We start from the raw sequence: 20,060 nt of genomic DNA, 5'->3' as shown, positions 1-20,060 counted from the left end.
CTCCAGCCCTCCAGCCCTCCAGCCCACCAGCCCAGCAGCCCACGAGCCCTCCAGCCCACCATCCCTCCCTGGTGGTCTAGTGGTTAGGATTCGGCGCTCTCACCGCCGCGGCCCGGGTTCGATTCCCGGTCAGGGAAAGCTCTTTTGCCTTCCAATTGTGGACTGCGAATTCAAGCTCTGCTGACAGCTGTGAGAAAGCCAGCTCCAAGCCAAAACATTGGTGGGAACATGAAAAAAACACCTCCTTCGAGCCGGAGTTGAACCAGCGACCTAAGGATGGCCACCACTCCAACCTACAGTCCTCCGCTCTACCAGCTGAGCTATCGAAGGGGCTAAGGGCTAGTCAGAACCTCGACATATCAGGGTTCTGTAGCTCTACTGCTGGCCAAAAAGTCACTTCTGGTGCAGGAAGATTTGCTGGATTTTTGAGGAGGGAAGCAAAAAGGAGCATGCATTCCCATACCGGGAGTTGAACCCGGGCCGCCTGGGTGAAAACCAGGAATCCTAACCGCTAGACCATATGGGATCTGGACACTTTAAACTGGCCATGGGCTTCTGGCGCACTTTCCATACATGTGGTCAGCGTGGGTGCAGGACCTTGTAGTGGCCTGTTGCTTTAGTTCTGTGACTGTAACAATGTGATAATAATTTGGCAAAACAAGAATTATCCAAAAGGACGGTTTTCTGAATTATATAGTGTTGTATGCATTCAGGGAATCTGTTTTTTCACTCAACCCGGGGGTTCAGTGTATTTGGGCAGATTCCTGTGATTGCAGAATTGATTCCTCAAACTGGTAATTAAGCTCTTGTCCAAGTGAAAATACTCGTGTCATCCATTTGAAAACACACACGGCAACCTTTATCTAGAGGAAAAACTGGAGTCAACCCCTGGCTGCGTACGAGAAAACCAGGAATCCTAACTGCTAGACCATATGGGAACTGGCCAGCTTTAACTGGCCACAAGCTTGTGGGCCACTTTCCATAAATGTGGCCAGTGTGGGCGCAGGGTTTTGTAGTGGCCTGTTGCTTTTGGTGTGTGACTGTAACAATGTGATAATAATTTGGCAATACAAGAATCATCCGAAGGGACGGTTTACTGAAATATATAGTGTTGCATGCATTCAAGGGACATGTTTGTTGACTCACACATGGTTCAGTTTTTTGGCCAGAATCCTGTGATTGCTGAATTTATACCTCGAACTGGTAATTAAGGTCTTGTCCAGGTGAAAATACTTGTGTCATGCATCTGAAAACACACATGGCAACCGTTATCTAGAGGAAAAACTGCCTATCGTCGGTCTGTCAAGGTACAAAACTGACATGTTGTGAGGTTAATAATGAAAGTGAGACCAATTTTTAATATGCTGATTATTCGCTCGTTCAGTTTAATGCAGATTACAAATTATTCTCAATGTCCAGGTGGCAATTAGTGATAAGGCTTCAAAATGGCAAGCCTGTGACATCAAAACCACATGGCATTGCACCCTTCAAAGTAGTAAAGCGGTTAAAGAGTAGCGATGAAATTGTTCATTCTAGAATCAACTGGCCCACCAGCCTGCATTTTGTGAGACGAAATGGCAACACCAAAGCATGTCCGTGTCTCCCCTAGACATCAGAATGGGTGTGCAGAATGTGCCTTTTTTTGGAAAAACTAGAAGAATGTCTAGAGAGTTGCCTTTTCTTTTGGACTTTGGAGAAAAAAAACACAACAACAAAATAAGCCGGAGAAAAACAAGCACAGAGCGAGCCAGCCAGGAGTCGAACCTAGAATCTTCTGTTCCGTAGTCAGACGCGTTATCCATTGCGCCACTGGCCCACCAAAAGTAAAGACCCCCGATTGTTACAGACTTGTTGGTTTTCGATGTGACGGTGGCAAGCATTGATGTCTGCTCATTCTCACCTTGTTATCAGGAGAACAGACTACCAGCCCTCCAGCCCTCCAGCCCTCCAGCCCACCAGCCCAGCAGCCCACGAGCCCTCCAGCCCACCATCCCTCCCTGGTGGTCTAGTGGTTAGGATTCGGCGCTCTCACCGCCGCGGCCCGGGTTCGATTCCCGGTCAGGGAAAGCTCTTTTGCCTTCCAATTGTGGACTGCGAATTCAAGCTCTGCTGACAGCTGTGAGAAAGCCAGCTCCAAGCCAAAACATTGGTGGGAACATGAAAAAAACACCTCCTTCGAGCCGGAGTTGAACCAGCGACCTAAGGATGGCCACCACTCCAACCTACAGTCCTCCGCTCTACCAGCTGAGCTATCGAAGGGGCTAAGGGCTAGTCAGAACCTCGACATATCAGGGTTCTGTAGCTCTACTGCTGGCCAAAAAGTCACTTCTGGTGCAGGAAGATTTGCTGGATTTTTGAGGAGGGAAGCAAAAAGGAGCATGCATTCCCATACCGGGAGTTGAACCCGGGCCGCCTGGGTGAAAACCAGGAATCCTAACCGCTAGACCATATGGGATCTGGACACTTTAAACTGGCCATGGGCTTCTGGCGCACTTTCCATACATGTGGTCAGCGTGGGTGCAGGACCTTGTAGTGGCCTGTTGCTTTAGTTCTGTGACTGTAACAATGTGATAATAATTTGGCAAAACAAGAATTATCCAAAAGGACGGTTTTCTGAATTATATAGTGTTGTATGCATTCAGGGAATCTGTTTTTTCACTCAACCCGGGGGTTCAGTGTATTTGGGCAGATTCCTGTGATTGCAGAATTGATTCCTCAAACTGGTAATTAAGCTCTTGTCCAAGTGAAAATACTCGTGTCATCCATTTGAAAACACACACGGCAACCTTTATCTAGAGGAAAAACTGGAGTCAACCCCTGGCTGCGTACGAGAAAACCAGGAATCCTAACTGCTAGACCATATGGGAACTGGCCAGCTTTAACTGGCCACAAGCTTGTGGGCCACTTTCCATAAATGTGGCCAGTGTGGGCGCAGGGTTTTGTAGTGGCCTGTTGCTTTTGGTGTGTGACTGTAACAATGTGATAATAATTTGGCAATACAAGAATCATCCGAAGGGACGGTTTACTGAAATATATAGTGTTGCATGCATTCAAGGGACATGTTTGTTGACTCACACATGGTTCAGTTTTTTGGCCAGAATCCTGTGATTGCTGAATTTATACCTCGAACTGGTAATTAAGGTCTTGTCCAGGTGAAAATACTTGTGTCATGCATCTGAAAACACACATGGCAACCGTTATCTAGAGGAAAAACTGCCTATCGTCGGTCTGTCAAGGTACAAAACTGACATGTTGTGAGGTTAATAATGAAAGTGAGACCAATTTTTAATCCGCAAAATTGCTGATTATTCGCTCGTTCAGTTTAATGCAGATTACAAATTATTCTCAATGTCCAGGTGGCAATTAGTGATAAGGCTTCAAAATGGCAAGCCTGTGACATCAAAACCACATGGCATTGCACCCTTCAAAGTAGTAAAGCGGTTACAGAGTAGCGATGAAATTGTTCTTTCTAGAATCAACTGGCCCACCAGCCTGCATTTTGTGAGACGAATGGCAATACCAAAGCATGTCCGTGTCTCCCCTAGACATCGGAATGGGTGTGCAGAATGTGCCTTTTTTTGGAAAAAATAGAAGAATGCCTAGAGAGTTGCCTTTTCTTTTGGACTTTGGAGAAAAAAAACACAACAACAAAATAAGCCGGAGAAAAACAAGCACAGAGCGAGCCAGCCAGGAGTCGAACCTAGAATCTTCTGATCCGTAGTCAGACGCGTTATCCATTGCGCCAAGGCCGGCGCCCATTAGTCGAGGTAAAGATCCTAAAAGACGCACAGGTACGCGAGTTCGCGGCCCGCTCCGACCAGTGATGTAATTCCTGGAATGTGTTCGTTTTGACGCTGCTGATGCACGCGTGCGTAATCATCATTATCCCCCGTAATTTAATCGAACGTAAATTCGTACCCCGCACTTTAATTTGGGAACTTTCCAGGGTAAACAAACACGTTATGTACGTTTCATTCATACCGGACGCCGGAGGGCGCTCTCTCGCATTAACTCCAAAACGGACTCGTAGAAGCACCAACTTGTGACCACTATGTGACGCACGCTACAGGAAATACCTTATATGGACAAAGGCATCCAGCTGGATAAAAAAAGCCGAAATTATTTGACAGATAAAACGTGACTATTCATTGCAAAAATACATGATTTGTGTTTTTGTGCATTTTCATAACAAAATACATGAATAACGCAGCGCTTACTGACACTTTTTTTTTCAGTATAATATATTATTTTTACAGTATAACATTATATTATATTATTATATGTTCTGACTTATTCTGGAAGTCCCTGTTTCTTTGTGTGTGTGTTTTACTGTTATGTAATACTGGAATACTTAAAAACATGTTTTTTTTTTTTGCAAACTACAATTACAGTGAGAAATAGGCACAAAAACATTGTGAGTGCAAAGATTAACAACCCTTTTTATTTGCAAATATAAAGTCATTATATAAAATTATAACAACAGTGCAAATATATATACATTTACAAATATTGTGAGAATACAAATAGGAACAATAACAATAGTGTGAGGGCAAATATTAACAACCCTTTTAATCTGCATATATATTTTAAAGCCAATAAAACATTTAGAACAGTAATGCAATTTTGTACAGTATACACCAAAAATGTTTACCACAATAATAAAATTTGTACATATCAGTGTAAAAACCAAAACAAACATTTGCAGTGCAATTTTGACATCAGACTAAGAAAATAATAATAATTAATAGTAAACAAAGACAAACATTTACCACAGTAGTGCAATTATGACATATTTGCTTAAAAAAAAAAGTAAATAAAAAAATAGTTTTTACCACTGTAGTGGACTTTTCATATATTAGCCAAAATAATAATAAAAAACATAAACATACCGTTTATATTATATATCTATCTTGGATGTGCTTGTAAGCACATGCTACCACAGTGAAGCGGGACACCCTCATTCCATCACAGCGCACCGCGTTTGGGTAGAGAGCACAGAGCCTTGTGAAAATGGCCTTCGGTTGCAGTCAGGCCACTGTGCAGGACTGTGAGCCCCAACGAAACACCTGCAAATTACAACAGAATACATATTATTAATGTAAGATTGTTTTCATTGTGTGATCTTATTTTTATTTTACCTTTCCTATGCTGTCTGTTTTGCTTTGTGTTGTCTAAATGTTCATTTATAATATGTGCGCATAGTTATGTTGTCTCTCTTTGTTTTGTTTTTAGATTGATGTTGAAATGTCATATCAATAAATCAGTTCTCTACTGTGTTGTGGAATAATTACAGGGTGTTGTTAGTCAGCCTGTCAGGTTTTTTTCACAATAATGACTGCATATTATCCCACTTATTACATGGCTACTTACTAAAGTACAGTAAAAGACAAATTATTTGACTCAACATGATACAAAATGATTTTAATGATTTAAGAAATGATTGCCTTGTTTCTTCTAAATTAAATATTCCAATGTACAGTTGGAACTGTGTTCATAGCAATGTAACATACTTAGCAACCTAATATATATAGTCAGAATAAAACGTAAATCACAACTAATAATTTATGTTGTAATCAGGCTAAGTTTGAACTTAACAGGCTACAGGAAGATAAGCTAGTCATGAAGGTGTCAGGTTTTAGGTGATATTTCAGCCAGTTTCAGATATATTATATATATTTTATATAAAAAATGTGTAGACCCTATGTTTACTAAGCGTAACATACCTTTTGCTGCTCTCCACACCTGGGGCCACAATCTTCTTAGTGGCCCTGAATCGTCCCTGTTTTAGGTTGGTTTGGTTAAGTGGTGGGTAAATGGTCTTTTTCTTGTCATACTCCCCCAATGCCTGCCATAGGGAGTTGATCTTGATGCACTCTTCTCCCGGCAAAGCCAGACGGTGGTCTCTGAGGCTAACCAAAAACTCTGCCAAGTCCTGCACGGCTCCATACCCCTCAATATTATCAGGTCCAACGTAATCCTAAAATGAAAGATAATTTAGGAACTTTTGATAGCATCAGTGAATACAAATATTCACATGAAAGCACATCCAATGTAACCCAGATTATGCTTACACACATGTAAATGTACATAAAAAATAAACTGGACGATCCGTTTCTGCAGATAATCGGTCCACTGTGGCAACATTAAAAAGGTAAATATTTATTTTAAATTTGTATTTATGCCTTTCAATGTGATAAATACAAATTTATAGTTAGTGTGATAACAAATACGAAACCTTTATGAATACTTTAGTAAAACTCACAGCTATGTGCTCCAGGAAAGAGTTCTAGATTTGATTGAGTGTGCAGTGAGCTGCTGACAGGAGATGACACTGATGATGGAGGGACCACAAACAGTGATGACGTGGGGCTGGTTGCTGGAGGAGTTGGAAATGATGCTGCAGATGCTGCAGACACTGATGCTTGTGAAGAGGCAGCAGGTGTCCGTTCAGTGTCAAAGGTGGGGACAGTGATGTCCTGAAACTCCTCAAGTTCAGCATAACCTTCATCCACCTCTATACCAACCTCAGTAGTCTCTGACTCTTCAATGGCCAACTTGTAGTCCTGCAGAACTTTACCAGTTTGCTGGTAAAGATATTCCACTCCAATAAGCTCACCTTTAAAATAGTAAAACATTGACAATTAGATAATATACCACAATATTATATTATAACTCAGTTCCTCAGTTTCCTTTGCAAATCATTAGCTAAAGATTAATTAAAGCTGACAACTGGAAGTTGAAGTGCATAGCTTTGGCCACTGTAGTAATTAACATATACATTTAAATCATTAGTTAATATAATGTTATTACTCAACTTATACATTAAAGTACATTTGACTGGTAACAATTTATTTATTACTTAATCTATTAATCATATAGAATGTTTATTAGTTGCTGATGTAGTAATCATTAATAAATGGTTTAAGTTAGTCCTTCATGAGTTTACATTAACTCGTGATTATCTGTGCATTCTTGAAGCATGAATTAATGCATATTTGTGCACCAGTATTGTAATTTTATTGATAAAAGACTCACTTACATTGCAAATGTTGTTTAGAAGTTAATCGATGACCGTTATCTTCTTCTTCTTCACCATAGACAGTAAAAGTGATCCTTAAATCTCCGGTAGTTTTTAATGTTATCAATTGATCTACTTACTACGAAGAATCGCGGATGAGGAACGGGCGCTGATTGGCAAATTCGCGGTTGCGATACGAGCGCTGATTGGCAAATTCGCGGTTGCGATACGAGCGCTGATTGGCAAATTCGCGGTTGCGATACGAGCGCTGATTGGCTAAAATATAAGTTTCATGGTTGCAGCCGGGAACGTGATTGGCTGTCATAACAAAGAATAACCACGACCTACAGGTGACATGGAGCGCCACTGGCCCACCATTAGTAAAGACCCCCGATTGTTACAGACTTGTTGGTTTTCGATGTGACGGTGGCAAGCATTGATGTCTGCTCATTCTCACCTTGTTATCAGGAGAACAGACTACCAGCCCTCCAGCCCACCAGCCCACCAGCCCACGAGCCCTCCAGCCCTCCTGCCCACCAGCCCACGAGCCCTCCAGCCCACCATCCATCCCTGGTGGTCTAGTGGTTAGGATTCGGTGCTCTCACCGCCGCGGCCCGGGTTTGATTCCCGGTCAGGGAAAGCTCTTTTGCCTTCCAATTGTGGACTGCGATTTTCAAGCTCTGCTGACAGCTGTGAGAAAGCCAGCTCCAAGCCAAAACATTGGTGGGAACATGAAAAAAACACCTCCTTCGAGCCGGAGTTGAACCAGCGACCTAAGGATGGCCAACACTCCAACCTACAGTCCTCCGCTCTACCAGCTGAGCTATCGAAGGGGCTAAGGGCTAGTCAGAACCTCGACATATCAGGGTTCTGTAGCTCTACTGCTGGCCAAAAAGTCACTTCTGGTGCAGGAAGATTTGCTGGATTTTTGAGGAGGGAAGCAAAAAGGAGCATGCATTCCCATACCGGGAGTTGAACCCGGGCCGCCTGGGAGAAAACCAGGAATCCTAACCGCTAGACCATATGGGATTTGGACACTTTAAACAGGCCATGGGCTTCTGGCGCACTTTCCATACATGTGGTCAGCGTGGGCGAAGGACCTTGTAGTGGCCTGTTGCTTTAGTTCTGTGACTGTAACAATGTGATAATAATTTGGCAAAACAAGAATTATGCAAAAGGACGGTTTTCTGAATTATATAGTGTTGTATGCATTCAGGGAATCTGTTTTTTCACTCAACCCGGGGGTTCAGTGTATTTGGGCAGATTCCTGTGATTGCAGAATTGATTCCTCAAACTGGTAATTAAGCTCTTGTCCAAGTGAAAATACTCGTGTCATCCATTTGAAAACACACACGGCAACCTTTATCTAGAGGAAAAACTGGAGTCAACCCCTGGCTGCGTACAAGAAAACCAGGAATCCTAACTGCTAGACCATATGGGAACTGGCCAGCTTTAACTGGCCACAAGCTTGTGGGCCACTTTCCATAAATGTGGCCAGTGTGGGCGCAGGGTTTTGTAGTGGCCTGTTGCTTTTGGTGTGTGACTGTAACAATGTGATAATAATTTGGCAATACAAGAATCATCCGAAGGGACGGTTTACTGAAATATATAGTGTTGCATGCATTCAAGGGACATGTTTGTTGACTCACACAAGGTTCAGTTTTTTGGCCAGAATCCTGTGATTGCTGAATTTATACCTCGAACTGGTAATTAAGGTCTTGTCCAGGTGAAAATACTTGTGTCATGCATCTGAAAACACACATGGCAACCGTTATCTAGAGGAAAAACTGCCTATCGTCGGTCTGTCAAGGTACAAAACTGACATGTTGTGAGGTTAATAATGAAAGTGAGACCAATTTTTAATATGCTGATTATTCGCTCGTTCAGTTTAATGCAGATTACAAATTATTCTCAATGTCCAGGTGGCAATTAGTGATAAGGCTTCAAAATGGCAAGCCTGTGACATCAAAACCACATGGCATTGCACCCTTCAAAGTAGTAAAGCGGTTACAGAGTAGCGATGAAATTGTTCATTCTAGAATCAACTGGCCCACCAGCCTGCATTTTGTGAGACGAATGGCAATACCAAAGCATGTCCGTGTCTCCCCTAGACATCGGAATGGGTGTGCAGAATGTGCCTTTTTTTGGAAAAAATAGAAGAATGCCTAGAGAGTTGCCTTTTGTTTTGGACTTTGGAGAAAAAAAACACAACAACAAAATAAGCCGGAGAAAAACAAGCACAGAGCGAGCCAGCCAGGAGTCGAACCTAGAATCTTCTGATCCGTAGTCAGACGCGTTATCCATTGCGCCACTGGCCCACCAAAAGTAAAGACCCCCGATTGTTACAGACTTGTTGGTTTTCGATGTGACGGTGGCAAGCATTGATGTCTGCTCATTCTCACCTTGTTATCAGGAGAACAGACTACCAGCCCTCCAGCCCTCCAGCCCACCAGCCCAGCAGCCCACGAGCCCTCCAGCCCTCCCTGGTGGTCTAGTGGTTAGGATTCGCCGCTCTCACCGCCGCGGCCCGGGTTCGATTCCCGGTCAGGGAAAGCTCTTTTGCCTTCCAATTGTGGACTGCGAATTCAAGCTCTGCTGACAGCTGTGAGAAAGCCAGCTCCAAGCCAAAACATTGGTGGGAACATGAAAAAAACACCTCCTTCGAGCCGGAGTTGAACCAGCGACCTAAGGATGGCCAACACTCCAACCTACAGTCCTCCGCTCTACCAGCTGAGCTATCGAAGGGGCTAAGGGCTAGTCAGAACCTCGACATATCAGGGTTCTGTAGCTCTACTGCTGGCCAAAAAGTCACTTCTGGTGCAGGAAGATTTGCTGGATCAGAACCTCGACATATCAGGGTTCTGTAGCTCTACTGCTGGCCAAAAAGTCACTTCTGGTGCAGGAAGATTTGCTGGATTTTTGAGGAGGGAAGCAAAAAGGAGCATGCATTCCCATACCGGGAGTTGAACCCAGGCCGCCTGGGAGAAAACCAGGAATCCTAACCGCTAGACCATATGGGATTTGGACACTTTAAACTGGCCATGGGCTTCTGGCGCACTTTCCATACATGTGGTCAGCGTGGGCGAAGGACCTTGTAGTGGCCTGTTGCTTTAGTTCTGTGACTGTAACAATGTGATAATAATTTGGCAAAACAAGAATTATGCAAAAGGACGGTTTTCTGAATTATATAGTGTTGTATGCATTCAGGGAATCTGTTTTTTCACTCAACCCGGGGGTTCAGTGTATTTGGGCAGATTCCTGTGATTGCAGAATTGATTCCTCAAACTGGTAATTAAGCTCTTGTCCAAGTGAAAATACTCGTGTCATCCATTTGAAAACACACACGGCAACCTTTATCTAGAGGAAAAACTGGAGTCAACCCCTGGCTGCGTACAAGAAAACCAGGAATCCTAACTGCTAGACCATATGGGAACTGGCCAGCTTTAACTGGCCACAAGCTTGTGGGCCACTTTCCATAAATGTGGCCAGTGTGGGCGCAGGGTTTTGTAGTGGCCTGTTGCTTTTGGTGTGTGACTGTAACAATGTGATAATAATTTGGCAATACAAGAATCATCCGAAGGGACGGTTTACTGAAATATATAGTGTTGCATGCATTCAAGGGACATGTTTGTTGACTCACACAAGGTTCAGTTTTTTGGCCAGAATCCTGTGATTGCTGAATTTATACCTCGAACTGGTAATTAAGGTCTTGTCCAGGTGAAAATACTTGTGTCATGCATCTGAAAACACACATGGCAACCGTTATCTAGAGGAAAAACTGCCTATCGTCGGTCTGTCAAGGTACAAAACTGACATGTTGTGAGGTTAATAATGAAAGTGAGACCAATTTTTAATATGCTGATTATTCGCTCGTTCAGTTTAATGCAGATTACAAATTATTCTCAATGTCCAGGTGGCAATTAGTGATAAGGCTTCAAAATGGCAAGCCTGTGACATCAAAACCACATGGCATTGCACCCTTCAAAGTAGTAAAGCGGTTACAGAGTAGCGATGAAATTGTTCATTCTAGAATCAACTGGCCCACCAGCCTGCATTTTGTGAGACGAATGGCAATACCAAAGCATGTCCGTGTCTCCCCTAGACATCGGAATGGGTGTGCAGAATGTGCCTTTTTTTGGAAAAAATAGAAGAATGCCTAGAGAGTTGCCTTTTGTTTTGGACTTTGGAGAAAAAAAACACAACAACAAAATAAGCCGGAGAAAAACAAGCACAGAGCGAGCCAGCCAGGAGTCGAACCTAGAATCTTCTGATCCGTAGTCAGACGCATTATCCATTGCGCCACTGGCCCACCAAAAGTAAAGACCCCCGATTGTTACAGACTTGTTGGTTTTCGATGTGACGGTGGCAAGCATTGATGTCTGCTCATTCTCACCTTGTTATCAGGAGAACAGACTACCAGCCCTCCAGCCCACCAGCCCACCAGCCCAGCAGCCCACGAGCCCTCCAGCCCTCCCTGGTGGTCTAGTGGTTAGGATTCGCCGCTCTCACCGCCGCGGCCCGGGTTCGATTCCCGGTCATGGAAAGCTCTTTTGCCTTCCAATTGTGGACTGCGAATTCAAGCTCTGCTGACAGCTGTGAGAAAGCCAGCTCCAAGCCAAAACATTGGTGGGAACATGAAAAAAACACCTCCTTCGAGCCGGAGTTGAACCAGCGACCTAAGGATGGCCAACACTCCAACCTACAGTCCTCCGCTCTACCAGCTGAGCTATCGAAGGGGCTAAGGGCTAGTCAGAACCTCGACATATCAGGGTTCTGTAGCTCTACTGCTGGCCAAAAAGTCACTTCTGGTGCAGGAAGATTTGCTGGATTTTTGAGGAGGGAAGCAAAAAGGAGCATGCATTCCCATACCGGGAGTTGAACCCGGGCCGCCTGGGTGAAAACCAGGAATCCTAACCGCTAGACCATATGGGATTTGGACACTTTAAACTGGCCATGGGCTTCTGGCGCACTTTCCATACATGTGGTCAGCGTGGGCGAAGGACCTTGTAGTGGCCTGTTGCTTTAGTTCTGTGACTGTAACAATGTGATAATAATTTGGCAAAACAAGAATTATGCAAAAGGACGGTTTTCTGAATTATATAGTGTTGTATGCATTCAGGGAATCTGTTTTTTCACTCAACCCGGGGGTTCAGTGTATTTGGGCAGATTCCTGTGATTGCAGAATTGATTCCTCAAACTGGTAATTAAGCTCTTGTCCAAGTGAAAATACTCGTGTCATCCATTTGAAAACACACACGGCAACCTTTATCTAGAGGAAAAACTGGAGTCAACCCCTGGCTGTGTACAAGAAAACCAGGAATCCTAACTGCTAGACCATATGGGAACTGGCCAGCTTTAACTGGCCACAAGCTTGTGGGCCACTTTCCATAAATGTGGCCAGTGTGGGCGCAGGGTTTTGTAGTGGCCTGTTGCTTTTGGTGTGTGACTGTAACAATGTGATAATAATTTGGCAATACAAGAATCATCCGAAGGGACGGTTTACTGAAATATATAGTGTTGCATGCATTCAAGGGACATGTTTGTTGACTCACACATGGTTCAGTTTTTTGGCCAGAATCCTGTGATTGCTGAATTTATACCTCGAACTGGTAATTAAGGTCTTGTCCAGGTGAAAATACTTGTGTCATGCATCTGAAAACACACATGGCAACCGTTATCTAGAGGAAAAACTGCCTATCGTGGGTCTGTCAAGGTACAAAACTGACATGTTGTGAGGTTAATAATGAAAGTGAGACCAATTTTTAATATGCTGATTATTCGCTCGTTCAGTTTAATGCAGATTACAAATTATTCTCAATGTCCAGGTGGCAATTAGTGATAAGGCTTCAAAATGGCAAGCCTGTGACATCAAAACCACATGGCATTGCACCCTTCAAAGTAGTAAAGCGGTTACAGAGTAGCAATGAAATTGTTCATTCTAGAATCAACTGGCCCACCAGCCTGCATTTTGTGAGACGAATGGCAATACCAAAGCATGTCCGTGTCTCCCCTAGACATCGGAATGGGTGTGCAGAATGTGCCTTTTTTTGGAAAAAATAGAAGAATGCCTAGAGAGTTGCCTTTTCTTTTGGACTTTGGAGAAAAAAAACACAACAACAAAATAAGCCGGAGAAAAACAAGCACAGAGCGAGCCAGCCAGGAGTCGAACCTAGAATCTTCTGATCCGTAGTCAGATGCGTTATCCATTGCGCCACTGGCCCACCAAAAGTAAAGACCCCCGATTGTTACAGACTTGTTGGTTTTCGATGTGACGGTGGCAAGCATTGATGTCTGCTCATTCTCACCTTGTTATCAGGAGAACAGACTACCAGCCCTCCAGCCCTCCAGCCCACCAGCCCAGCAGCCCACGAGCCCTCCAGCCCTCCCTGGTGGTCTAGTGGTTAGGATTCGGCGCTCTCACCGCCGCGGCCCGGGTTGGATTCCCGGTCAGGGAAAGCTCTTTTGCCTTCCAATTGTGGACTGCGAATTCAAGCTCTGCTGACAGCTGTGAGAAAGCCAGCTCCAAGCCAAAACATTGGTGGGAACATGAAAAAAACACCTCCTTCGAGCCGGAGTTGAACCAGCGACCTAAGGATGGCCAACACTCCAACCTACAGTCCTCCACTCTACCAGCTGAGCTATCGAAGGGGCTAAGGGCTAGTCAGAACCTCGACATATCAGGGTTCTGTAGCTCTACTGCTGGCCAAAAAGTCACTTCTGGTGCAGGAAGATTTGCTGGATTTTTGAGGAGGGAAGCAAAAAGGAGCATGCATTCCCATACCGGGAGTTGAACCCGGGCCGCCTGGGTGAAAACCAGGAATCCTAACCGCTAGACCATATGGGATTTGGACACTTTAAACTGGCCATGGGCTTCTGGCGCACTTTCCATACATGTGGTCAGCGTGGGCGCAGGACCTTGTAGTGGCCTGTTGCTTTAGTTCTGTGACTGTAACAATGTGATAATAATTTGGCAAAACAAGAATTATCCAAAAGGACGGTTTTCTGAATTATATAGTGTTGTATGCATTCAGGGAATCTGTTTTTTCACTCAACCCGGGGGTTCAGTGTATTTGGGCAGATTCCTGTGATTGCAGAATTGATTCCTCAAACTGGTAATTAAGCTCTTGTCCAAGTGAAAATACTCGTGTCATCCATTTGAAAACACACACGGCAACCTTTATCTAGAGGAAAAACTGGAGTCAACCCCTGGCTGCGTACGAGAAAACCAGGAATCCTAACTGCTAGACCATATGGGAACTGGCCAGCTTTAACTGGCCACAAGCTTGTGGGCCACTTTCCATAAATGTGGCCAGTGTGGGCGCAGGGTTTTGTAGTGGCCTGTTGCTTTTGGTGTGTGACTGTAACAATGTGATAATAATTTGGCAATACAAGAATCATCCGAAGGGACGGTTTACTGAAATATATAGTGTTGCATGCATTCAAGGGACATGTTTGTTGACTCACACATGGTTCAGTTTTTTGGCCAGAATCCTGTGATTGCTGAATTTATACCTCGAACTGGTAATTAAGGTCTTGTCCAGGTGAAAATACTTGTGTCATGCATCTGAAAACACACATGGCAACCGTTATCTAGAGGAAAAACTGCCTATCGTCGGTCTGTCAAGGTACAAAACTGACATGTTGTGAGGTTAATAATGAAAGTGAGACCAATTTTTAATCCGCAAAATTGCTGATTATTCGCTCGTTCAGTTTAATGCAGATTACAAATTATTCTCAATGTCCAGGTGGCAATTAGTGATAAGGCTTCAAAATGGCAAGCCTGTGACATCAAAACCACATGGCATTGCACCCTTCAAAGTAGTAAAGCGGTTACAGAGTAGCGATGAAATTGTTCATTCATAGAATCAACTGGCCCACCAGCCTGCATTTTGTGAGCAGATGGCAATACCAAAGCATGTCCGTGTCTCCCCTAGACATCGGAATGGGTGTGCAGAATGTGCCTTTTTTTGGAAAAAATAGAAGAATGCCTAGAGAGTTGCCTTTTCTTTTGGACTTTGGAGAAAAAAACACAACAACAAAATAAGCCGGAGAAAAACAAGCACAGAGCGAGCCAGCCAGGAGTCAAACCTAGAATCTTCTGATCCGTAGTCAGATGCGTTATCCATTGCGCCACTGGCCCACCAAAAGTAAAGACCCCCGATTGTTACAGACTTGTTGGTTTTCGATGTGACGGTGGCAAGCATTGATGTCTGCTCATTCTCACCTTGTTATCAGGAGAACAGACTACCAGCCCTCCAGCCCTCCAGCCCTCCAGCCCACGAGCCCTCCAGCCCACCATCCCTCCCTGGTGGTCTAGTGGTTAGGATTCGGCGCTCTCACCGCCGCGGCCCGGGTTCGATTCCCGGTCAGGGAAAGCTCTTTTGCCTTCCAATTGTGGACTGCGAATTCAAGCTCTGCTGACAGCTGTGAGAATGCCAGCTCCAAGCCAAAACATTGGTGGGAACATGAAAAAAACACCTCCTTCGAGCCGGAGTTGAACCAGCGACCTAAGGATGGCCAACACTCCAACCTACAGTCCTCCGCTCTACCAGCTGAGCTATCGAAGGGGCTAAGGGCTAGTCAGAACCTCGACATATCAGGGTTCTGTAGCTCTACTGCTGGCCAAAAAGTCACTTCTGGTGCAGGAAGATTTGCTGGATTTTTGAGGAGGGAAGCAAAAAGGAGCATGCATTCCCATACCGGGAGTTGAACCCGGGCCGCCTGGGTGAAAACCAGGAATCCTAACCGCTAGACCATATGGGATCTGGACACTTTAAACTGGCCATGGGCTTCTGGCGCACTTTCCATACATGTGGTCAGCGTGGGCGCAGGACCTTGTAGTGGCCTGTTGCTTTAGTTCTGTGACTGTAACAATGTGATAATAATTTGGCAAAACAAGAATTATCCAAAAGGACGGTTTTCTGAATTATATAGTGTTGTATGCATTCAGGGAATCTGTTTTTTCACTCAACCCGGGGGTTCAGTGTATTTGGGCAGATTCCTGTGATTGCAGAATTGATTCCTCAAACTGGTAATTAAGCTCTTGTCCAAGTGAAAATACTCGTGTCATCCATTTGAAAACACACACGGCAACCTTTATCTAGAGGAAAAACTGGAGTCAACCCCTGGCTGCGTACGAGAAAACCAGGAATCCTAACTGCTAGACCATATGGGAACTGGCCAGCTTTAACTGGCCACAAGCTTGTGGGCCACTTTCCATAAATGTGGCCAGTGTGGGCGCAGGGTTTTGTAGTGGCCTGTTGCTTTTGGTGTGTGACTGTAACAATGTGATAATAATTTGGCAATACAAGAATCATCCGAAGGGACGGTTTACTGAAATATATAGTGTTGCATGCATTCATGGGACATGTTTGTTGACTCACACATGGTTCAGGTTTTTGGCCAGAATCCTGTGATTGCTGAATTTATACCTCGAACTGGTAATTAAGGTCTTGTCCAGGTGAAAATACTTGTGTCATGCATCTGAAAACACACATGGCAACCGTTATCTAGAGGAAAAACTGCCTATCGTCGGTCTGTCAAGGTACAAAACTGACATGTTGTGAGGTTAATAATGAAAGTGAGACCAATTTTTAATATGCTGATTATTCGCTCGTTCAGTTTAATGCAGATTACAAATTATTCTCAATGTCCAGGTGGCAATTAGTGATAAGGCTTCAAAATGGCAAGCCTGTGACATCAAAACCACATGGCATTGCACCCTTCAAAGTAGTAAAGCGGTTACAGAGTAGCGATGAAATTGTTCATTCTAGAATCAACTGGCCCACCAGCCTGCATTTTGTGAGACGAATGGCAATACCAAAGCATGTCCGTGTCTCCCCTAGACATCGGAATGGGTGTGCAGAATGTGCCTTTTTTTGGAAAAAATAGAAGAATGCCTAGAGAGTTGCCTTTTCTTTTGGACTTTGGAGAAAAAAAAACACAACAACAAAATAAGCCGGAGAAAAACAAGCACAGAGCGAGCCAGCCAGGAGTCAAACCTAGAATCTTCTGATCCGTAGTCAGACGCGTTATCCATTGCGCCACTGGCCCACCAACAGTAAAGACCCCCGATTGTTACAGACTTGTTGGTTTTCGATGTGACGGTGGCAAGCATTGATGTCTGCTCATTCTCACCTTGTTATCAGGAGAACAGACTACCAGCCCTCCAGCCCTCCAGCCCTCCAGCCCACCAGCCCAGCAGCCCACGAGCCCTCCAGCCCACCATCCCTCCCTGGTGGTCTAGTGGTTAGGATTCGGCGCTCTCACCGCCGCGGCCCGGGTTCGATTCCCGGTCAGGGAAAGCTCTTTTGCCTTCCAATTGTGGACTGCGAATTCAAGCTCTGCTGACAGCTGTGAGAAAGCCAGCTCCAAGCCAAAACATTGGTGGGAACATGAAAAAAACACCTCCTTCGAGCCGGAGTTGAACCAGCGACCTAAGGATGGCCAACACTCCAACCTACAGTCCTCCGCTCTACCAGCTGAGCTATCGAAGGGGCTAAGGGCTAGTCTGAACCTCGACATATCAGGGTTCTGTAGCTCTACTGCTGGCCAAAAAGTCACTTCTGGTGCAGGAAGATTTGCTGGATTTTTGAGGAGGGAAGCAAAAAGGAGCATGCATTCCCATACCGGGAGTTGAACCCGGGCCGCCTGGGTGAAAACCAGGAATCCTAACCGCTAGACCATATGGGATCTGGACACTTTAAACTGGCCATGGGCTTCTGGCGCACTTTCCATACATGTGGTCAGCGTGGGCGCAGGACCTTGTAGTGGCCTGTTGCTTTAGTTCTGTGACTGTAACAATGTGATAATAATTTGGCAAAACAAGAATTATCCAAAAGGACGGTTTTCTGAATTATATAGTGTTGTATGCATTCAGGGAATCTGTTTTTTCACTCAACCCGGGGGTTCAGTGTATTTGGGCAGATTCCTGTGATTGCAGAATTGATTCCTCAAACTGGTAATTAAGCTCTTGTCCAAGTGAAAATACTCGTGTCATCCATTTGAAAACACACACGGCAACCTTTATCTAGAGGAAAAACTGGAGTCAACCCCTGGCTGCGTACAAGAAAACCAGGAATCCTAACTGCTAGACCATATGGGAACTGGCCAGCTTTAACTGGCCACAAGCTTGTGGGCCACTTTCCATAAATGTGGCCAGTGTGGGCGCAGGGTTTTGTAGTGGCCTGTTGCTTTTGGTGTGTGACTGTAACAATGTGATAATAATTTGGCAATACAAGAATCATCCGAAGGGACGGTTTACTGAAATATATAGTGTTGCATGCATTCAAGGGACATGTTTGTTGACTCACACAAGGTTCAGTTTTTTGGCCAGAATCCTGTGATTGCTGAATTTATACCTCGAACTGGTAATTAAGGTCTTGTCCAGGTGAAAATACTTGTGTCATGCATCTGAAAACACACATGGCAACCGTTATCTAGAGGAAAAACTGCCTATCGTCGGTCTGTCAAGGTACAAAACTGACATGTTGTGAGGTTAATAATGAAAGTGAGACCAATTTTTAATATGCTGATTATTCGCTCGTTCAGTTTAATGCAGATTACAAATTATTCTCAATGTCCAGGTGGCAATTAGTGATAAGGCTTCAAAATGGCAAGCCTGTGACATCAAAACCACGTGGCATTGCACCCTTCAAAGTAGTAAAGCGGTTACAGAGTAGCGATGAAATTGTTCATTCTAGAATCAACTGGCCCACCAGCCTGCATTTTGTGAGACGAATGGCAATACCAAAGCATGTCCGTGTCTCCCCTAGACATCGGAATGGGTGTGCAGAATGTGCCTTTTTTTGGAAAAAATAGAAGAATGCCTAGAGAGTTGCCTTTTGTTTTGGACTTTGGAGAAAAAAAACACAACAACAAAATAAGCCGGAGAAAAACAAGCACAGAGCGAGCCAGCCAGGAGTCGAACCTAGAATCTTCTGATCCGTAGTCAGACGCATTATCCATTGCGCCACTGGCCCACCAAAAGTAAAGACCCCCTATTGTTACAGACTTGTTGGTTTTCGATGTGACGGTGGCAAGCATTGATGTCTGCTCATTCTCACCTTGTTATCAGGAGAACAGACTACCAGCCCTCCAGCCCTCCAGCCCACCAGCCCAGCAGCCCACGAGCCCTCCAGCCCTCCCTGGTGGTCTAGTGGTTAGGATTCGCCGCTCTCACCGCCGCGGCCCGGGTTCGATTCCCGGTCAGGGAAAGCTCTTTTGCCTTCCAATTGTGGACTGCGAATTCAAGCTCTGCTGACAGCTGTGAGAAAGCCAGCTCCAAGCCAAAACATTGGTGGGAACATGAAAAAAACACCTCCTTCGAGCCGGAGTTGAACCAGCGACCTAAGGATGGCCAACACTCCAACCTACAGTCCTCCGCTCTACCAGCTGAGCTATCGAAGGGGCTAAGGGCTAGTCAGAACCTCGACATATCAGGGTTCTGTAGCTCTACTGCTGGCCAAAAAGTCACTTCTGGTGCAGGAAGATTTGCTGGATTTTTGAGGAGGGAAGCAAAAAGGAGCATGCATTCCCATACCGGGAGTTGAACCCGGGCCGCCTGGGTGAAAACCAGGAATCCTAACCGCTAGACCATATGGGATTTGGACACTTTAAACTGGCCATGGGCTTCTGGCGCACTTTCCATACATGTGGTCAGCGTGGGCGAAGGACCTTGTAGTGGCCTGTTGCTTTAGTTCTGTGACTGTAACAATGTGATAATAATTTGGCAAAACAAGAATTATGCAAAAGGACGGTTTTCTGAATTATATAGTGTTGTATGCATTCAGGGAATCTGTTTTTTCACTCAACCCGGGGGTTCAGTGTATTTGGGCAGATTCCTGTGATTGCAGAATTGATTCCTCAAACTGGTAATTAAGCTCTTGTCCAAGTGAAAATACTCGTGTCATCCATTTGAAAACACACACGGCAACCTTTATCTAGAGGAAAAACTGGAGTCAACCCCTGGCTGTGTACAAGAAAACCAGGAATCCTAACTGCTAGACCATATGGGAACTGGCCAGCTTTAACTGGCCACAAG

General features: G+C 44.7%; 4 non-coding genes across 4 annotated transcripts; all 4 read left to right on the top strand.

Annotated features, from left to right (window-relative positions):
- Positions 1-65: 65 nt before the first annotated feature.
- On the top strand, positions 66-137 carry trnae-cuc (transfer RNA glutamic acid (anticodon CUC)). The gene has a single exon. It is a non-coding gene; the product is annotated as a tRNA-Glu (tRNA).
- Positions 138-1,994: 1,857 nt separating this feature from the next.
- On the top strand, positions 1,995-2,066 carry trnae-cuc (transfer RNA glutamic acid (anticodon CUC)). The gene has a single exon. It is a non-coding gene; the product is annotated as a tRNA-Glu (tRNA).
- Positions 2,067-15,320: 13,254 nt separating this feature from the next.
- Positions 15,321-15,392, top strand: trnae-cuc (transfer RNA glutamic acid (anticodon CUC)). Its single transcript has one exon. It is a non-coding gene; the product is annotated as a tRNA-Glu (tRNA).
- A 1,857-nt stretch (positions 15,393-17,249) lies between these two features.
- trnae-cuc (transfer RNA glutamic acid (anticodon CUC)) lies at positions 17,250-17,321 on the top strand. The gene has a single exon. It is a non-coding gene; the product is annotated as a tRNA-Glu (tRNA).
- Positions 17,322-20,060: the final 2,739 nt, after the last annotated feature.

This window comes from Carassius gibelio, chromosome A11 (genome assembly GCF_023724105.1).
Source record: "Carassius gibelio isolate Cgi1373 ecotype wild population from Czech Republic chromosome A11, carGib1.2-hapl.c, whole genome shotgun sequence".
In the NCBI taxonomy this organism is placed as follows: domain Eukaryota; kingdom Metazoa; phylum Chordata; class Actinopteri; order Cypriniformes; family Cyprinidae; genus Carassius; species Carassius gibelio.
Note: the sequence above shows the minus strand (reverse complement) of the source record. Positions and strands in the feature narration are given on the sequence as shown.